Raw genomic sequence first — 19,909 nt, 5'->3', positions numbered from 1 at the left:
GTTCAAATTCAAACGACATATTATAGTTACAATCGATCTTAAGTTATATCACCTTTACAAGAAAATATTGTAAATTATGTACATTATCGATATTATTTATCAAAGCGATGTGTATGTATAGTTAGAAATATATTGGCAATAAAAGAAGCTACGTATAAAAAATATATATATCGTATTTATTGAAATATTGACAATGAATATTTTATTTGAACTTGGTTTTTTTATTTGTTACAGTTACTTCCATATCCCTTGTTTATTTTCATTCATCGTTTCGGTAAGTTTTTTTGATTTTTTATTTTTATTTTCTTCTCATCCACTTTCTTCTTCCCTCCTATTTTTTATCCATTATTATTTTTCAAAAAGTATCGAAAGACGGGAACAATGGGAATCGCGAAACAGTTACCTGTATTATCGGCCGCAGCTAGATTAATATTCAATTAGATCGTACGTTAGATGGCGACAGCAGTCTGTTTGGAATGCATTCGGCATGCATGCGATTTATATACATATTTTAAAACTGCATAAAACGTTACGCGATACGAAACGTGAAGTCGTTTATTAAATTAATCGATCCAGATTTAAAGGAAAGAGAATAACAATAATAATAATAAAGAAAAAAAAAAAAAAACTCTAAAAATCGAAAACATTTATAAGAGATGAGCACGTGATTACAAAAAATATCCATATGCAAAAGCAAAAGAACGGATTGCATTAAAACTGTCATAATCTTATTTTTACGTAACAGATTTTTACCTTCAACAAATTAATATCCTTGTGTATATCCAGAATAAATCATCGCTCGCGTGCATAACAATAAAACTCTTTCATCTACAAATCGTTTTTCGCCTTAGAAAAAAAAGAAGAAAAAGAGATATAGAATCCGATGGAAAACGCAGAATATTTATTCAAGAGAGAAGGATGCTCGTACGATCTCTCTTCGCCCCGTATTTATATAGAAATAGACGGACGAAACGTGGTCACGGATGATCGTCGACAGAACGTTCCGTTCGTGGGCTTGTCGAACAAGTTGTGAACGAAATAGAGGCGTAAATAAAGGGAGGGGAAAGGGAGTGATACCTATGAGTTAGGCACGGAGGGGGAGGTGTCAGGAAAGTGTTTTACTAGCCTTAATTTCGTGTGCTTTCGCAGCCAATATGTCGGGCAGTAAATTCCAAACTTTCCAACGGGTTTCGCGTTTCGGTGTTGCGCGTTTTAGCACTCGCGGTTTTAACGACCCCCTCCGTTCCTCCTGCTCCTCGGCTCAAGGAGGATACGCCCGCCGGATATTAATCCCGTAAACAAGCATATTTCTTTTCTCGAAAGCTCGCATTTTCGAAAAGAGAGGAAGAAAAAGAGAAAGCCATCCTCCATTCGAAAAGTTTCGCGGATCCTCCTCCTTCGATCTCCCGTTTCGAACGTTTCAGCGGCCGCTTAGTTAAGTTAACTTGCTTTTTTCCCCGAGTTAACCAGCGAGAGCGGGCACGATTGTAAACAATATATCGGAGGGGACGGCGTGGCGTAAAAAGAATTCGCAGACATCCCGGATGAAGTATCGCGCGCGCAAGCTGCAAAAAAGGAGTCAAGGGGGATAGGAGGAGGGGGGTTATCGAGAGAAGAAGAGAAACGAGTGAGCGACGAATCGATTGGGCAAACGTACTTGCATGCACGTTCGGGGAAGAACTAATAGAGAGAGAGAGAGAGAGAGAGGAGGAGGGAAAAAAGTGGGGTGGGGGAGGAAAAAAAAAATAGTAATTTAGTTAGTAAAACATAAAGCCACGTTGGTGGCCGGAGAAGGAAGGCAAACACATTAAACATTTAGAGGGCATAATAACCCGTGGCATACGTAATACGGCTGGCGCCCTTTTCACCGATGGCTATGAATAATGTACATACGCCAAGGTATGACGTAGGCTCACCGAGCTATGTGTATTTCACGGTGGGGTAGATCGACCAGACTATTTCCAATAACCGCCGCGTAACGTTATCGCGAGACCCGTATTCGCGGGAACCTGGAGAACCCTTTTGTGTCGTGTCCCCTTCCCCTCCGCCCCCGCAGTTGCCCCCGTTTCGACTACTTTCTTCCGAAACCGATCGCCCACCGAATCGCTTTTCTCTATTTCTCTATTTCCCAGAATCCCGAGGAATCTCTCCGCTTCGAACTCGAGCTTCAAACGGGCCGTCAATATTATTTTATTTTATTTTATTTATTTCGTATTCGGTGGAACGTGTTTCGAGAAGAAGGATTTTCTTCCAATGCGCGTAATGATTTGATAGTTGGGAGGCGACACGTGGCAGAGTGAGAGAGAGAGAGAGAGGGGGGGGAAGGAACGAGTGTGCATTGGAAGTTGGAAAATTGCGAGTACACAATAATTAAAGGTAGATTTGCGTCATTTGTTTACCTGTATTTCAATAAAAATTCAAATCTCGGCTGTAACGTTTACGACAGATGTGAAAACCATTCTGGTTTTCAGATGATGTGAGATTAGATGTCTAAAAGAATTTTATAGCATGTTGACCCGCGTAACGAGCGAAATCAGTCAAACTTCAGTTTTCGATGTTATTAATCGATAAAGATTAGCGATTATTATCGCGAACTTTGGAAGCATTGGAAGGATGCACGTATCGAACTTGACATCGAGCGCTGTGATTACGTCAGCATCGGTGTGCAATGTCAATTTGAAAAAGCGTGATTTCAATAGAGACTACTTTCGTCAATTCTTGCCCTTCCAATTACAAAATTCATTTTCTCGATTATTATCCGAGTTACTTGCGTTTTCAAAAATCCAACAGATTTGATGGAGGAAAAAGGACGGGCTGGAAGAATAAATGCACAGCGTATTGCTGCGTTGCTTTCGCTCTGCGTAATCAGCTATTGTCGCGATGCAAAAGAATTTCCTAACGGCGATTTTTTCATCGAGATTGCGTATTTATCTTCGTCCTAATCCATCGTATATATATATAAAACTATTACGATAAGAAAAAGAAAAGTTTCGATATATCCATCGTTCGAGTTGGATTCGTGTTTTCGTCGAAAATCTACGAACAGAGCCTTCCTCGAGATGCATATGTGTATATACATATATATATATATATAAGGCAACGTGATTTCAAATTGTTCGAGAGTCGTTCTAAGCGATTATAAATCGATGTACTGCGCCGCTAAAATGAAATTCGATGTAACAATAACGCGAAAATATCTCGCGATTGAATAAAACAATAAAATCGATCGAATTAATCGAGAGAAAAATTCTTTCCGGGCGACCGGTTTTTCGGCATAATTAATCCGGGCGAGAGAAGGAATCAAATTTGGTGCGTTCAATTACACAGCGCGAAGGGAAAAAAGCTAAATATGCCAAATTTAAAACGCGTGCCCCTCGAGGGAAAAAACCAGTTCCAAATCTGTCGTAAAGTGACAACTCTTAGTTGTGAGGGGTGTTCCCGAAACTCGATCGGTAAATGTGACGTTTACGGAGTTTCCGGGAAGCGAGGAAAGAAAGAAAGAAAGTTTATTCTCGGCCCAATCCGTGCACGGAATACAACGGGCGCAACGAGTGTTGTTTTCACCGGCGGACAATACGAGCGGAATTCCAGGGGAGTTTAAACAAATCGCTCGATCGCGCGATTATTATTGAAAATCGCGGCCGAGGATGTTGTTCAAACAACGAGCCACTTGGCGAGAACGGGCAGACTCGAACCGAAGAAAGATTGCACTGGTTGTTCCACGGATTTCCTCCCCAAAACTCGATCCTGAATCCGCTCGAGTTAGGGAAAAAGTCTGCTTCAAATTCGATAGATCCTCGGGAATTTATTCGGGAATTTACGTCGAGTCGACATCGTGTCTTTCGCCCCGTTGACACGGGCTCCCGTTTCACGAAACCTGTCAAAAGCGCAGAGCGCGACCCCCGCGGCGTTCGCGACGAAAAGGCGGACGTGCATCAACGGCGCATCCCTCCCCACGAGCGAAAAAATCGGCAGGACACGCGTTCGCTGTCCGATAAATCTACTAGAGACATCTAGGAGGGGGAGCGGGTTCGGGGGAGGGGCTGGCGCATTCGCGCAACGAATATCGCCATAAAGGCCAGCTCAAAAGTCAATCAAGCGGGCCGAATTACGTGGAAAAGCGCGGTGCGGGGGAGGAGAGGGGGCGGCCGCCACCGATATACAACAAAATGAAAGCTATCAGAGGTGACAATCCGCGGACGACAAATCAGCGTGTATATTTAATGCCCGTGGTGCCACCCTTCGACCCCTGAAAACCTCCCGACGCTCGAGATGGAACGCGTCTCCCTCTCTCCCCGCCCTCCCTCGCTCCCTCCCTCTCTTTTCGGCTCCTTTCGCGTGTCGCGCCTCCTCTCTCTCTCTCAGAAGCGCTCCTCTCGCTCGTCCAGCGCAATCAGCGACCGTTATATAGTCAATATTTATATAGTTTTGCGCGATTCCGTTTTGCGGGAGAATCTTCTTTCTCGTCCAAAATTTGCTGCGTCTAGTTTTTTCTTCTTTTTTTTTTTTCGGAAAGTATAAAGGGATAAAGGGAATATTTAGGGAGAAGAGGCGGAAACTCTTCCGTTTTTGGGAACGATTTTTCGAGCGGATTAAAAAAAGGCGGATTTTTCGCCTAGTGAAAGTGGTATCATCGAAAATAGAAAATATTTTATATAATTTATTATTCGTTAGCCTTGCCGGCATAGACGACCCATTTACATAATATGCAAATGTATGCGCAATAGTTTCGATTGTATGTAAATAGTAATAGGTATACCATAGGATGTTTTGCGCAACGATCGACGTTCCTGCTCCCCGCCAGCCTTTTGCGCTTTGACTCGCCGCCCGCTCTTGAACGAGGAACGCCGATTTTTCGCCACCGCTCTCCCCTTTCCTCCCTCGATCTAATTTATAATACGCGGGGCCCGATCATTCCTTTCCTCGCACGATCTTGCGCCGAGTTAATCGCGTTTTCCTCTTATCCAGCCCGAGGAGAGGGTTCCAAACCACCCGTGGATACGCCCCATGGCGATTCTCCGCGCGTTGTCGAGAGAACCGCCGTGGCCGATACTCGTGGACGACCAACTGCGACCTCGAGAAGGATGATCGAAAAGAGTTGGCGCGTTATTCGAAACCGGGAGTAGTAAGAATAGTAAGAATGGATTTGAAAATGCGAGTTTTGACTTTTCGAAAAGACAGTCGGATGATGATGATTCGAAATGGGGTGGGAGTTTGGAATTAAATTTGAGAGAGATTTCTTATAAAGAGGGTCTGTCCGTATCTTCCAACCACTCTTCCAACTAGCAATTACGAACGTGTAATTACGTGCAGCTTCTAATTCCACTTTCAAATTTATTCATATTTTTTCGTTTCACGCGAAACGATGGTATACGTGCACAGTTTTCATCTCTCTCATCTCTCCCCCAAATATTCCCACGGAACGTACAAGATTCTACTTCTCTCTGGAATGCATCCCGTTGTCTAGGATCAGTTCAACGACGAAAACTCTGAACGAAAACTTGTTCATCCGAGGGGATATTATCCGTATATTACGCAAACGTTCGAAATCAAATCCTTTTTCATAATCGAGCGCGAGTCGGTGTTTTTCAAAAGTGCTGGGATAGATTCGATACCGGACCACTCGTCTGCCATTTGTAAGAGTAAGAGTGGCGATCCCCCGCCGAGCAAAAATTGACGCTTAATGCGAATCGCAGGTTAGATTTCTCCGGGCGGTGACGGGGCTGTTTCGCCGATCGAAATTTCATTTCCGATCGGCCAAATTGCCCACCCGGTGCTCCATTCACTCTCTCCCCTGCTTTCAAATTAAGTTGTATCAGAAGGATAACCGTAAATTTCATCGTACGAACGCGAATCTCTTTTTCTACGAGAAATCTCTGCTCGCGTTTAATCCTTTCTCTCTCTTTTCTTTCCAAGAATCTTGACGATGATACGTGGATAAGATCGGTCTTTTAATGAATGATGTATCCTTTCTTTCTTTTTTCTTTCCAAGAATCTTGACGATGATACGTGGACCGATCTTCTAGTGAATGATATATCCTTTCTTTCTTTTTTCTTTCCAAGAATCTTGATGATGATACGTGGACCGATCTTCTAATAAATGATATATCCTTTCTTTTTTCTTTCCAAGAATCTTGATGATGATACGTGGATAGGATCGGTCTTTTAATGAATGATATATCTTTTCTTTCTTTTTTCTCTCCAAGAACGTAGCCTGAAACTCCAAAAATCCATCGCCTTGGTGATGATCAATCTTCTAATGAATAATATTTCTTTCTTTTTTCTCTCCAAGAACGTAGCCTGAAACTCCAAAAATCCATCGCCTTGGTAATGATCAATCTTCTAATGAATGATATATCCTTTCTTTCTTTTTTCTCTCCAAGAACGTAGCCTGAAACTCCAAAAATCCATCGTGTTGGTGATGGATCGATCGTGGATCGATCTTCTAATGAATTATTATATCCTAATCCTTCTAATCTTCCTTTTCTAATCTTTCTTTTTTCTTTTCTTTCTTTCTTTTTTCTTTTCTAGAACTACAAAAATCCATCGCCTGGTGATGATACGTGGATCGATCTTCTAATGAATAATATATCCTTTCTTTCTTTTTTCTCTTCAAGAATCTTGATAATGATACGTGGACCGATCTTCTAATGAATGATATATCTTTTCTTTCTTTTTTCTCTTCAAGAACGTAGCCTGAAACTCCAAAAATCCATCGTCTTGGTGATGGATCGATCGTGGATCGATCTTCTAATAAATTATTGTAAATAAATTATTGTAATGAAAATTAATTTTCTCTCTGTCTGCTCTACTCTCTTTCCTGATCTTTCTCTCCTTTCTTTCTTTTTTCTTTTCTAGAACTGCAAAAATCCATCGCCTTGGTGATGATACGTGGATGAATATATATATATATATATTCCTCTAATAAATTATTGTAATAGAAATTAGTCCTCTCTCCCTCTCTCTCCTAATTTCTCTCTCCTTTCTTTCTTTTTTCTCTCCAAGAATCTTGATGACGATACATGGATCGTTCTCTTTCTCTTTCCCCTTTTCTTTCTTTTCTTTCTTTTTTCTTTCCTAGAACTACAAAAATCCATGATGATCGATCTTCTAATGAATATTACGTCTACATTCCTCTGATAAATTATTGTAATGGAAATTAGTCCTCTCTCTCTCTCCTTTCTTTTTACTTTCCAAGAACATAGCCTAAAACTCCGAAAATCCATGATGACATCTAATGATGGATATCTAACGAATAATATATATATGTATATATTCCTCTGATAAATTAATGGAAATTACTCCTCTCTCCCTCTCTCTCCCCTAATCTTTCTCTCCTTTCTTTCTTGTTTCTTTCCTAGAACTGCAAAAATCCATCGCCTTGACGACGATACGATCTTCTGACGAATACGAATGTTATTTAATAATTTACCCGATAAATGGAAATTATAATCGCATAACTCGTGAAAATGCAACTCGTTCGTTTCAGAATTCAGAGTTAAACGAGAGAAAGGGCGGAAAGATTGCAAAAAGCGGAGAGGGAATGTCGAGTGCCGATCCATGGACGGATGAAATCCCTCTCTCTCTCTCTCCCCCCGTGAAATTCACGATATCGAGGAGGGATCGAGTTGGCAACGAGAGTCGATCGTGACTCGTTGGCTTTTACTCGCGGCAGCTTATTCGCGGCCTATGAACAACTTGGTATCGCACCGAGTGGGGTGCATCTTTCTGCGAGGAACTGCCACTTATCCGCCGGGCTGCCCGCTAAATCGAGACTCGAAACGGTTTAATGCTATCTAGGCGCGACTATAAGCCGCGGGAGAGACTCTAGGAAACGAGCGTATTACTCTTCTCTCTCTCTCTCTCTCGTTCGTTCGTTCGTTCGTTCGTCCCTCGAGCGCGATGCTCTCCCCTCTGTCCTCCTTTCTGCCTGTTTACACACTGCAAAGCAAACCTGAGAGGCCTCGTCGGCCAACGATGCCTACGATCGATCGGTTTCTCCCGTGCAACGCGGAGGATGGAAAGAACCGCGTTCAACTAGAACGGCCGTCTCCCTGTCGTTGACCGTTTTCGTACCGATTCGACCGTGTCGCTTTGGGGAGGAGGAGGGAAAAGGCGGCTTTCTTCTCGAAAAAGAGAGAAGAGGAAAGAGGAGCAAAGAAAGGATCGTTCCTTCTACACAAGATCCGCGGTGGTTGATGATGATACGTTGTTGTTCTCTCGAAGGTATCGGTACGAGAAGAGGGGGGGCGAGCGGAGGAAATCGGATCGCATGTCTGCCTCGAATCTTTCCGCCATCTTGCGAGAATTCTTTCCACGGTAGCGAGCGACGAGCGGCGAAAACCGAGCTCTGCGATTACATTCCCTTATAAATATGCAAATATGGCGGCACTGTGCACGTAGGGAGAAGAAACGGAGGAGGAGGAGGAGGAGAAGGGGAGTGGCGAGGGGCGAGGGACAGGGGAGAAAGAAACGAAGAGCGTGTGCACACACACACGCGCGCGTACACGTGTGCGAAAAAGAGAAAGAGGGGGTGGAGGTGGTGGAGGAGGAGAGAACCGGCGGTGCACCTCTGCTGCGAACGAACGTTTCCACTGAAACAGAAGAAGAAGAAGAAGGGGGAAGGGGAGGAGGACGCGAAAATAGAGAGTATCGCGGTAATAATTATTGATTAGGTATTCGTGACCGACTCACCATCGACTCGGAACCGTACCGTACTCTGCCTCTCTAAGTGAGTACACGATCTCCTCTCCCCCTCTTCTTCCACGACCGATCAACGAGTCCTCCAACCGGTCTTCTCTCGTTACATCGAGTCGGATCGGATCGAATCGAATCGATGCATATTCCTCGAGCGACAGAGAGAGAGAGAGAGAGGATGATTCCTCTTTCGTGAGAGATCCCGCCGCTCGATTTTTTCGTACGCTATGGTTTCTTAAACCACGCCACTTTCTCCGAGAGGGGAGGGCGATCGCGGCCGAGAAAGAAAGAGGGGAAAAAAAGGAGTGGAACGCCCCTCCCCGGCTCCCCCTCGTGCACCGTGTCCATAATTTTCGTAATTCTGGGCTTTCGGCCGAACCGTATTCCGCGGCTACCAGTCTTTACTCGGGCCCCTCTCGTTGCTTTCGATTTTGGGGTGTATCAAGGACGATCTTCCAGACTTCTTCCAACCTTGCAGAGGAGGAGGAACTCTTGGATCGATCGGAAATATCGTTAAACGTGACTCCTTTTCTCGAAAAACTTGGATCGGTCCCGACGAGGAGATGACGCCGCTTCGAAACGCCGCGGCATTATCATTCACCCTGCCCATTATCCATCCGCCGTCACCATCGGCCCGTCACCCAACCCTCGTCGCCCTCCGCCGCTCCCTTTCGCATTCGACGAGATGGAAATTTAGCGGAATCATTCGCGATTTACGACGGGGCAAACGTGCATCCCCCCTACGCGAGAAAGATGAACGGCTTCATCTCTTCCTTCTCCCTCTCTCTCTCTCGTTCTGAAGGTTGTTACGGGATTGTCTCTCTTGTGACGCGATGATTACGCAACGATTTATAAGGTATCGACGTTCAAGGTATCTCTGAGAAAGGGTTCAATTCCAACTTCTCATTTGGCTCGCTGGATTCGCGCAATGGAACAACAGCTGGAGGGGATCAAGTTTTTCGCGGGTTTCCTTTTCCCCGCCGCCGTTAACGAGAACGATCGTTTGTTTCGTTCGTTTCCCGCCGCTGCGTGGAACGACCCCTTCGCGCTGCTCTTTGACGCGCGAAACGAGACGCAAAGACGAAAGGTGTAAATTAACGCAATAACGCGACGCGAGCTTCCGTATTTTACCTCTGGAACGCGCAGAATCGCTCCGATTAGGGACGGGGGAGGAAGGAGAGCGATGCGAAACAATTTAAAAACTTGGAAAATATTCGTTAACAGAGCTGACCTAATTCAGGCGTCGCATTGGGTCGCGCGGGGAGTGCCGTGTCCGAGGTTTTCAAACCGGATTACTTTAATTTGAACGGGGTAGAAGAAGGCGTTTTCAATTTATCGATCCACATATATCCCCTTGCGTATCCTTTCGGGAAAGTAGACAGAGATTCGTATTTCGACGATGGAAACGACGATATCCCTACTTACTCCGATTCTTCTCTCTCCACCCCGTTCGTGTCGCGTTTGTGCGAGTGGTACGTAGCGCGTTTCCCGGGCACAAAGTGCGAGGTAATTAGTTTACATCGTGCGAATCGTGTAAACTTGGCTACGCATCGATTAAATGCCGCTGCTGGTGGCGTTGTCGAAGCCACGGCTTATCGTTCGTATAGATTTGCCCCGATCGACCTCACCGCCCGCGTTTCACCTTTGCATGCCGATAGAAATTGGCAGGCCGCGCGACACCCGAAACCACCTCTCGAAAAGCCACTGTTGCGGCCTCGCGTTCGATCGACCGACCGATCGCGTACAACCCATTGCTACGAGATCCCCTCGTCCACCACTGATTATCGCTCCCTTCTTTTCCTCCATTTATTTATGGGATTGTTTATACTTATCTGCGTATCATTCTCACTCGCGATCAATTAACTCTTATTTCTCTCGCACGAACGAGATCACGGCATCGTTAGTATCGATCGATGAATGCCCACGTTCGACGAAGAGACGGAAAATGAGACGTCCATTAATCGATCGAAATTTTCTCCAAGTTTATATTTAAAAATAACCTTTCCTTTTTTTTTCCTTGCCGCGGTTCTCCCCCGTTTCCAGACGAAAATCGATGGCGCGAGAAAAAGTGCGACTACAAAAGCGCAAAAGTCCGTGATTTTTCAGCCTTTGGAAAGGATAGAGGCCGGCATTTGTATAGAGAGATATAGACGCGTAGACGCGTGCACGTGTAAAAGGGGTGCGAACGAGCGCGAGCAGGAATAGGCGGGGCTGCAGATGCGTACTCGTGTGCATGCCTCGGTTTCTAATCAGGCATAGTAGTTCTCGGAATCCCTCTGCCTATAATCGATCAGTCGGGTTATAAATTTTTCCGGTGAAACATCCTGAACCTTCTCTCCTCTGGCTCTCTTCGCTCGCCCGTCCGATCGATTCTCTTCTCGTTCGTGAAATGACGTGGTTCGATCGAACGAGCTTATATACACCGCACGGCGTATTCACCGATTCTCAGCTTTTTCTACGATCGACCTTCCTGCGTCCAACGACAGCTATTGTCGTTCGGAAGACAAGTTGGCTACCCGTCTATAAATTCCTCGAGGAAAATTCGTCGTTCCGCTCTATCTCGACTCTGTATATATATATATATATATATCTCGTTCGCTAAACACGTGAAACGCGATACGCCCGATACCCGGCTAATAAAGTGTCATTCTCCTCTTACGACCATTTTCTTATCTCCGAACAAGCTCAAGCGCGATATTTACTACTCGTTACGGGATTCGGGACCGACCGACTACGCTGACAAAAACACGAAATTCGATCCTCGCTTTATCTCGGTGGACGTAACAGTTAGCGAAAGACCAACAGGTATCGTGGAGCGAGCCCCGACCGTTCGAAAAAAATTTATGGCGTGAAATTACTCGCTTCACTGGACGGCTCCCAAGGACGTTTTACGTTCGGGACGAACTTGTCCTCCTTCTTACAATATCCGCAGAAAATTCGCGACGTCGCGCGAATCGAAGAAACGTTGTTGGAAAAAAATTATCGTGGCGCGTGCGCGTGCGCACGGTAGGTTTAATTAAATTCCCAGTTGTGCGAGCGAACGGTTGAAAAGGCGGTTACAATGGTCGCGTATAATTCACCGCAAAGGTAAGTAAAAGGTTCCTCTCGGTTCGGCTACGTTCGCGGGAGGGGAGGTGAGACGAAAAAGGTAAAGTTGGCGCGTAACGTTGGATCGCGAACCGCGGCTCGAGCGCCGCTCCTCCTCCCTCCTCTCCGTGTCGGCTCGTTTTCCACTCTTAGTTATAACCCCGTGACGTTCCCATGGCATAAACAAAGCGCAACCGCCAATTCCGACGATGAAATATTATAAGTAATAACATATACCTATAGGGAGGGAGGGCAGTCTTACGTGTTGTCGAGCCACGGTTTCTCGCGGGACTCGCGGCAGAGAGAACGGGATAATAACACGGCACTAAACTATACTCTCGATACGCCGTACCTACATATAATTGTATAATTATTATTAATGATATCGGGTCCCTTACCGCGCTTAAACGCGCCAACGTTACAACCCGATCGGCCCATACTCGCTCTCGCAAACTCTCGCTTCGTTCCGCCCCGTCCGTTCTTTCCATCTCATCCCCTTCCACAACCCCGCTTCGTTTGTCCCTCCTCGAGGAAGGGAAACGAGGAGTATTATCGCCTCGTAATCGGAGGAGCGACATTTCGATATCCTCCCCGAAATCGATGCGATTTCTCTCTTCTACCAAGTATCGATGTATCGGAGAGGGAGGCTCCCTCTCTCTCTCGCGTAATTCCTCCCGTTATTTATTGCCTCGCCTCGGTTGCTGTTTCTTTCTCGAGGATCCCGAGGACCTTGACACACGGCTATAAGGAATCGAAAGGAGGCGGAGGCGATCTTTTCTTTTCTCTTTCTCGAACGCAATTTTCGAATCGTCGAACGGTTTGCAAAATTCGTTTCCCCTCCGACGAGAGAAAAGGATGAGCGTGCAATACGCGTGTAAAAGGAGGGAGGGGGGGAGAAGGAAAGCGCGGTGGACGAAAGTGGACGAGGGAGGGGGAAGCGTGCACGTGGAATATTAAGAACAGATTAACATAAGGGGACAGAAGCGTGCGTGTCTTCGCGATCGTGACGACGTTATCGATTGTCGTCGAGTTCTAGGTTCAGGCACGTATGTCGCGTGTACACGCACTCTCCGCGAGACCGACAATGAGACGAGGTTAAAGACACGCGCTCGCCGTTTCGGGAAGGGGGGAAGGAGGGAGGAGGCTGTCGAACAAAAAGAGGGGAGAGAGAGAGAAAAAGAAGGGGAGGAGCACCCGCGGCTCAGGGGACCGAGAGGACTTGCATTGTGTCAACCGCGAGTCGCCGTATACGTTACTGGTAACCATAACTGTACCTGCATTCCGATCTTCTGAATAACGGCGGAATAATACGGCTGGGAAAAGAGGATGTACGCCTCGATGATGACTTTTCGCGCCACTCCTTCCGCTCCACCACTTTTTCCACGAGAATAAATGTCCAGCGGCGAAAACGTCTCTCTCCAAGAACCCGCCGATAAGTGGAAAGTGGGGGGCGAGGGAGGAGGCGTCATTAAGACAGATTTTCCGGCACGCAGTCGCCTGATTGCCTCACGTACGCGCGATCATTCGGTTCGATGATAATCCCTCGGCTAGTCTCCGGCACGTCCCTGTCGGCGGGGAACCGGGAACCGAGGAAACGGACAGGGGGGGACGATCTCTGCTACGATCATACGCAATTACACGGTGAATCTTTAATAGAACGTTTCGAGGCTGGAATTACTCGGGTAATGCAACCATCTCTTCCTCGCCCGTCCGTGAATTCTTCGCGGATTCTAGGATCGATTCGATCATTGCGTCTCACAGCCGATCCTCGAAACGTTTCTCCAAGGATATTGTAAACAGCTTTCGCGAATAAATCATCGAATGGAATCTCACTTATATTCGCTCGGCCTAAATTGGAAATTTAGTTTTCCCCTCGTCTCGTCCCACGCGAACACGTTAATTCTCGCACAAAGACCCGATTACAAACCGAACGAATTTCCCCCTGTCCTTTGCAGTCATCGGAATTTGTTTCGTCGGGGTGTGGGAGGAGGGGGGGAGAAGGAGGAGACGGAGGAGAGCCCGGAGCGAGCTCTAAAATGACTTTCCAAAATTCGAAATTCTGGACGAGAGGTGAACGATAAAGCGGCCCGTTTCCGCCGGCCACTTAGATACCACAATTTGCTAGATGGTCGCCCAGGGCGAGCCATCCACTCGGCCAACCTTTGCTTTGTGTCTCCGCCGGACAGGGCAGCGAGAGAATTCGATTTAACTACCACGTGGCCCCACAGAGACGCCCGGTGTGCGCTTCGATTCTACAGGATGCGCGTTCCAATCCCCTTGAGATCCTTTCTCAAGAGTGAGGGGGAGGGGGAAATTTTTCGATCCTTCCCAATATATTTTTAATCGATATTTCGCGAGAAGGAGCGTCATTGTTATTCCTTCTCCTTCGCTTTGACTGAATTCACCGCGACTTGATAAATTGTCCAAAGGGGAATTCGAGCGCGACATTTGTACTCGGGGATGAGAAGAAGTGGGGCACAATTTCGCCAAGGGTCACCCGTTACCCGCGTTTACCCGCGACAAAGGAGCGCGTGTGCACATGCACCTCGTACGAAATACGATGTAATTTAATGCGGGACGGTCCCCGATGTTCTCGTCCCTCCAGGAGTCGCCTCAAAGGTGGACCTTCTTGTCGAAATTGCGTTGACTCTTCGAAAAGCGTGGACTTTCTCTCCCCCTCCCCGTTGTATGCGAAAGAGGAGGAGGAGGAGGATAGGGGAGGGGAAGGGGGCGCGACCGAAGCCGCGCTCGAATTTATAAAATATCATTAATCTTCGGACTGGGAACTATATACTCGGGGCCCGATCGAAACGTGTGTTTATGCCATCTCGCGGGACCGTTTAGACGTGATTTATCGTAAGAAATTATCGGAATGCTAGAAATACCGTATCATTATCGCGCATGTATATATGTATGTATAGGTATACAGAGAATTTAGAAGAAGAACGATCCGATGCGGATCGGCCGTGACTCTCTTCCCCCCTTCCTCGAAAATTCCTTCCTTCCGATGGAAACACGGCCCCCTTCCCGTTCTTTTTTCACGCGGCTCGTACAAACGGACCAATTCGCGCTCCTTCCATTCGAACCATTTATCGTGAAAAGAACCGTACCGGTTTGGCGGACCGATTAAATTCCGCGGAGCGTTTAAACACCCTGGCTTTGAATCGCCGCGGAAAACGCTGTGTGCGCCCCTCCGCGGCGGTGTAAAATTCATCCGTTCCCCGGTTATTTCTAAAGGTATTGTAAATGTTCCGCCGAACGGCGGAAAAAAGGCGCGCGCAAAACACACTTGCCTTTCGTTCCGTTCGTTACCGGGGGCAGGGACGTGTGAGAAAGGGCGAAAAGTTAATTTGCAATTTTAATGATCGACTTTTTCCTACGCCGACAAAGCGAAGCAGCGGGAGGGGAGAGAATTTAATGAAACGATGTTGCGTTAGGGGGGAGAGAGGGCCCGCCGTTGACGCAATCGTCCGGCAACGATACACCTCCAGGCTGACCTGCGATTCGCCTGTCTCCGTTTCGCGCGAATGATCCGATCGCTCGTGCCGAAAATAAAGAAAATGCCAATTTTAAATTGGACCGGTATCGAGCCTACGAAGAGACCGCAATCGAGCCTCGATTTCGCTCGGCCGCAGGTGAGAGACCGATGATTACGTGTATCGATCGAGTCTTTAGACTCGGAAAGAAGGAAGGGAAATGGAGGAGGAAGGCGACAGGAACGGTAGGAGGAAGGACGAGGGGGAGAGAGAGTGGGAAGAGGACGTAAGAGGCTGGGGGGATAATTTGGATATTCGGTGATTTCGGTACCCGGTAGCATGATCGGGCATAACGCGAGGCCCTGGGTGGATGGTGCCTCCAAGGCACTGATATTACGCCGATCCCCCGTGATCAGCGCCTACGTCGAAAAATCGCGATCCGCGCGAGAGGGAAGGGGGCCATTTTTTGCGTCTAGCCGCTAGTAAATGCAGGCTGCGTGCGCCCTTACCCTGGAACGGGAGTCGAGGGAGGGGAGGGTGATAGAGAATCGGGAGGAGAAATTCGGGACCTTGAGAAAAGGGGGCGAAAACGTCGGAAATTGCACGTTTCGAATGCAAATCTCCAATGATCCTCGCGACGACCTCCCTTTTTTCTCCGCAGAAATCGAGAGGGCAGACGGCCTTCGACGCCCTCCACCTCGCAACGACAATATATACGTATATATATAAAATCTCTTGGTCTAGCCAAGTTGTACCAGATATCGATCTCCTACCATTTTCTTTCTTCTCCTCCTCCTCCTCTCTCTCTCTTTATCTCGTACCAGGAAATTTCAGTCGAATCGCCGGTGGTGTTTATGACGCGCACGAGTTCGCCCAGTTTCGCACGCGACCTTGAAAACATTGGATACGAACGCGCCTCTGGATATATAAATTCCGTGGCGCGGTTAAATGCTGTGTATGTAAATATATACGTACACGCGCATACATATATACAATATATACATATATAAAATATATATAGGTATAAATATAAATATATATATATATATATATATTTGTTATATATATTCGTTGAGCGGAGGTATGGAGGGTAGGTAATGCAACAAGTGGCGGTTTTCACGGGTTTTCCAGGGGATGAAACGGAACGGGCCGGTGGTGGATCGAGTCCCACGCCACCTCCGCTTCCACGGGCAAAACCGCCGACACTTCCACCCCCTCTGTACCCATGCCACCCCTTAACGGCCACAAAGCTCCTGTCGGGAATTTAAGGGTGGAAACCCTTACGGCGCTTGGCCCCTCTCGCGTCACGGGTTGAGATAGGTCGAGCAACGATCGAGCGTCTCTCGACCTTGGCTCCGCGATTAGGGGATCAGCAGCGGCGGGAAAGAAAAGGAAAAGCAAGCCGGGATATATTTATCCTCTCTTTTATATGTATGTATATATATATACATTTTCTAAATGCGGAATCGCAATTTTATCTCCCTCTCTCTCTCTTTCTGTAATTCGAATCCTCGACGATTGGCAACGATTTTTACGGCCTGGCAATCTCGCTTTCTTTTAATTTTCTATTTAACGTCGATTCCACGAATATACGGACGAGGGTACACTCGTCTGGGACCCGGTTGCGCCTCGTTCGAGGAGAGGGTACGTATTTCCGAGTTTAGCGCCGGTGGAAACCATTATTCGAAATCGGCGGACGCGATTGGCCGGCACGAAGGCACGGAGAGCGGTTCGCATGATTAAGATCATCCAATGATTCCTTCTCTATAATGATAGGCTCCGGCGTTCCCTGCTTCTCTCTCTTTCTATATGTATATATATATATATCTGGGTGGTGGAGAGGCATTACGCGAGATTACTAAAAAAAGAATCTTATGCTAATGAAAATGCCTTCCCCTTCTTCGCCCTCCCTTACTCACGAATCGAGACGTCGGCCGCCGTTCCTTCGCAACTTGTTCCACTCTTCTCGCGTAACGAACGACATCCTATCGTTTTTACAATTTTCTGTCATTATTATCGTTTAAGATTTTAGACGACTTTCGAGTCGTGACATCGTCCCCTTCCTTGTATCGCATAATTTGGATAGATTGATAAGATAAGTCAGTGGATGATTTAAATAAACTGAAAAATTAGAAGAAATTGGTCGACTCGAAAAGAGAGAGAGAATGTGGTTCTCGGGTGGAGAAGGGACGAGGGATAAAGGGAACGAAGGGAGATGGTTCTTATTATTTTCATTACGTGGTTGTAATGAAGCATCAACTGCGAGGCAGCTAGAAGAAGGCCCGGGTGGGGAGAGGGGGAGGAAGGAAGGAACGCACGGTCGTTCGTGGATGGAGTTTGACGAATTGAAAAAAATCATTTAGCAACTGGCTATTATAATAATACGTGATTCGTTTATCTCATCTTCGTACAGTCGGTTGAATCAACCTTTCCCCCTGGCTCATCCGTCAACGCTCCCGAACAAGAGAACGCGAGTTTGATTCCACGTCGTTATACTTGGAAACTTTTCGAATTAGACTTTCAAATCACTCGTTCCCTGCTCTTTATTCTAAAATAAAAAATAAATATCTCCAATTCCACGACTCTTATTACACGTATCTCTCTACCAAGCTCCTCGCCCTTTGTCTCGATTCCCTCCAATTCCTCCTCCACCAAGAAGAGAGGATCGTGGACACGAAAATTCGAGGGATGTCGATATGAGTATTATATATTGCGAGGATGAACAGGCTTTCCTGTTTCATTTCGTGGCCGGGGGCACGATCGCGGAAGTATCGTGCTGCTGCTGCTGTCGCGGACTGTACGATAATGCAGCCAGGATGGATACCTCCGCATTACAATATGAACTTGGACCGCCTCGGTCACGTTCGCCCGTTGTGTGTGTGTGTGTGGTCCACCTCTTGGGTCCCCATCCTTTTTTCTCTCTCTCTTCCCTCCCTTTCCCTCCTCCTTCTCCTTCATCTTCGACTTTGTTCCCGTTGCTCATCACTGCACCGCAAAAAAGGACGGAAACTCATTATCCTCGTACGAGATTTTACGAGTGTAGCGATAGCAGTTGGGCTTGTTTTAATTTTCCAGGGATAATTTGTTATTCGATTCGATCGTGGAAACTTGAGTTTGGCGGATCAGGAGCGGCTCGAGAGGATTCATGGAATCCTCGGGGTAACGAAAAGAGGAGGACGTTCGTCGTGGAGGAAGGAAGGAAACTGTGGACTAAATTATTGGTATATTATTGATATTTAATTCTGCGAATATAAATAACGAGATCGCGGCAAGAGGTCGCAACCCGATGGGAAAAATCGGTCGGCTTATTCAAAAGGGAAAAGAGAGGACAAATGATAATCGTTATATAAATCTTGCTGAGCAACTTCCGTTCCTTTTCTATTTCAAATTCTTCTTATTATCGCCTATATCTGTCTAAAAATAATTCTTATTGCTTATGTAATTCTTGTGTAATTCTTTCACTTGAATATTCAACGTACGAAACAGTTTTAAATCATCGTTTCAAAATGAATTTATATACATTTTCCTTTGTACCCTCGATCGTATGAATATCGTCGTGGATGAGTCACGTTCCGCGATCAAAGTTGGTCAATGATTTTACACCGGGTCACTCGTTTCGACTCGTTTCGGCGTAGACGAGAGATGGATGGAAAAAGGCGAGGGTTCGGAATCGCGTTCGCTCGTTTCTCGCTCTGAACCGCGCGGAATGAATAATCCATGAACTTCTTGGGAGGAAGCGAACATTAGCTTCACCTTGTTCATCGGCCACTTTGCATGAAACGCGCAAATGTTTATACACACGCTATACACCCGTGTGAACGAATTATCCGCGTATATAAAATAATCCACGAAGCGATAAAGCAGTTTTGTACCTTTTCTTTTTATCTTATCTCGCAGTGAAACCCGTTCGCGTGCGTAATAATTGCTCCATCCGGTGGAAAATTACGAATTAAAAATTATCCTATTTTCATATTTATCTTTCTTTGTTTTCTTCGCTTTCGCAATTTCGGGGAAGAAAAATTCTCTCTCTTTTTTTCGCCCCATTTTTTTCGCTTGTTTTTTTGGAAAAACAAGTCTCTACTACGGAATATCGAAACCTAATCGAGATTTACGGCCGCGAACAGGAGACAGATCGAGCGATGGGAAAAAATGTAATCGCGTAATGACGGTTCGCCCCGGCTGACACCCGGTGATTGGCGACCCTCCACCAGTTTCGTCATTTGCTTTCCGGCTCGCTGCGGTGGCCAGCTCCACCGTGATATCCTCGGTCGTCGGTCAACGACATCGATTCCTTTTGTTTCTTTGTTGCCGTTTCGATATTCCAACCGTTTCTCTCTCTCTCTCTCTCGCGCGCGCAACTTTCTTCGCTGGATGTCAATGCATTATCCAACGCGTTATCATCATAAATTTCATCGAGTTGCTGCGTACAAGCATCTCTGGATCTTCTCCCCGATGCATCGATTCCTTCGCCAATTTTTATCGACACGCGTTACGTTATTTAACATAGATTTGATTTAATTACAGTTGAAAATATGTAAAGTTGAGTATTATTGAGTTTCTAACGAAGGAAAGATTTTAGTAAATTCTTGTTCACAACTATTTTAATAATCCGCATCGCGTTACTCGATCGTCTCGAACGAATTGAAGAA

General features: G+C 46.3%; 1 protein-coding gene across 4 annotated transcripts in view; it reads left to right on the top strand.

Annotated features, from left to right (window-relative positions):
* The window catches only part of LOC107993719 (protein bric-a-brac 2-like), a 208,467-nt gene that overhangs the window by 660 nt on the left and 187,898 nt on the right, over window positions 1–19,909 (top strand). For 3 of the 4 annotated variants that reach the window (XM_062081994.1, XM_062082094.1, XM_062082150.1), the window contains exon 2: window positions 235–274. The gene's annotated coding sequence lies outside the window, so the exon portion shown is untranslated. Of the gene's footprint in view, window positions 1–234; window positions 275–18,335; window positions 18,482–19,909 lie in introns of all 4 variants that reach the window. The other variant, XM_062082211.1, reaches the window with a different exon arrangement.

Source organism: Apis cerana, linkage group LG1 (genome assembly GCF_029169275.1).
Source record: "Apis cerana isolate GH-2021 linkage group LG1, AcerK_1.0, whole genome shotgun sequence".
Lineage (NCBI taxonomy): Eukaryota > Metazoa > Arthropoda > Insecta > Hymenoptera > Apidae > Apis > Apis cerana.
This window is presented reverse-complemented; position numbering and strand designations above follow the sequence as displayed.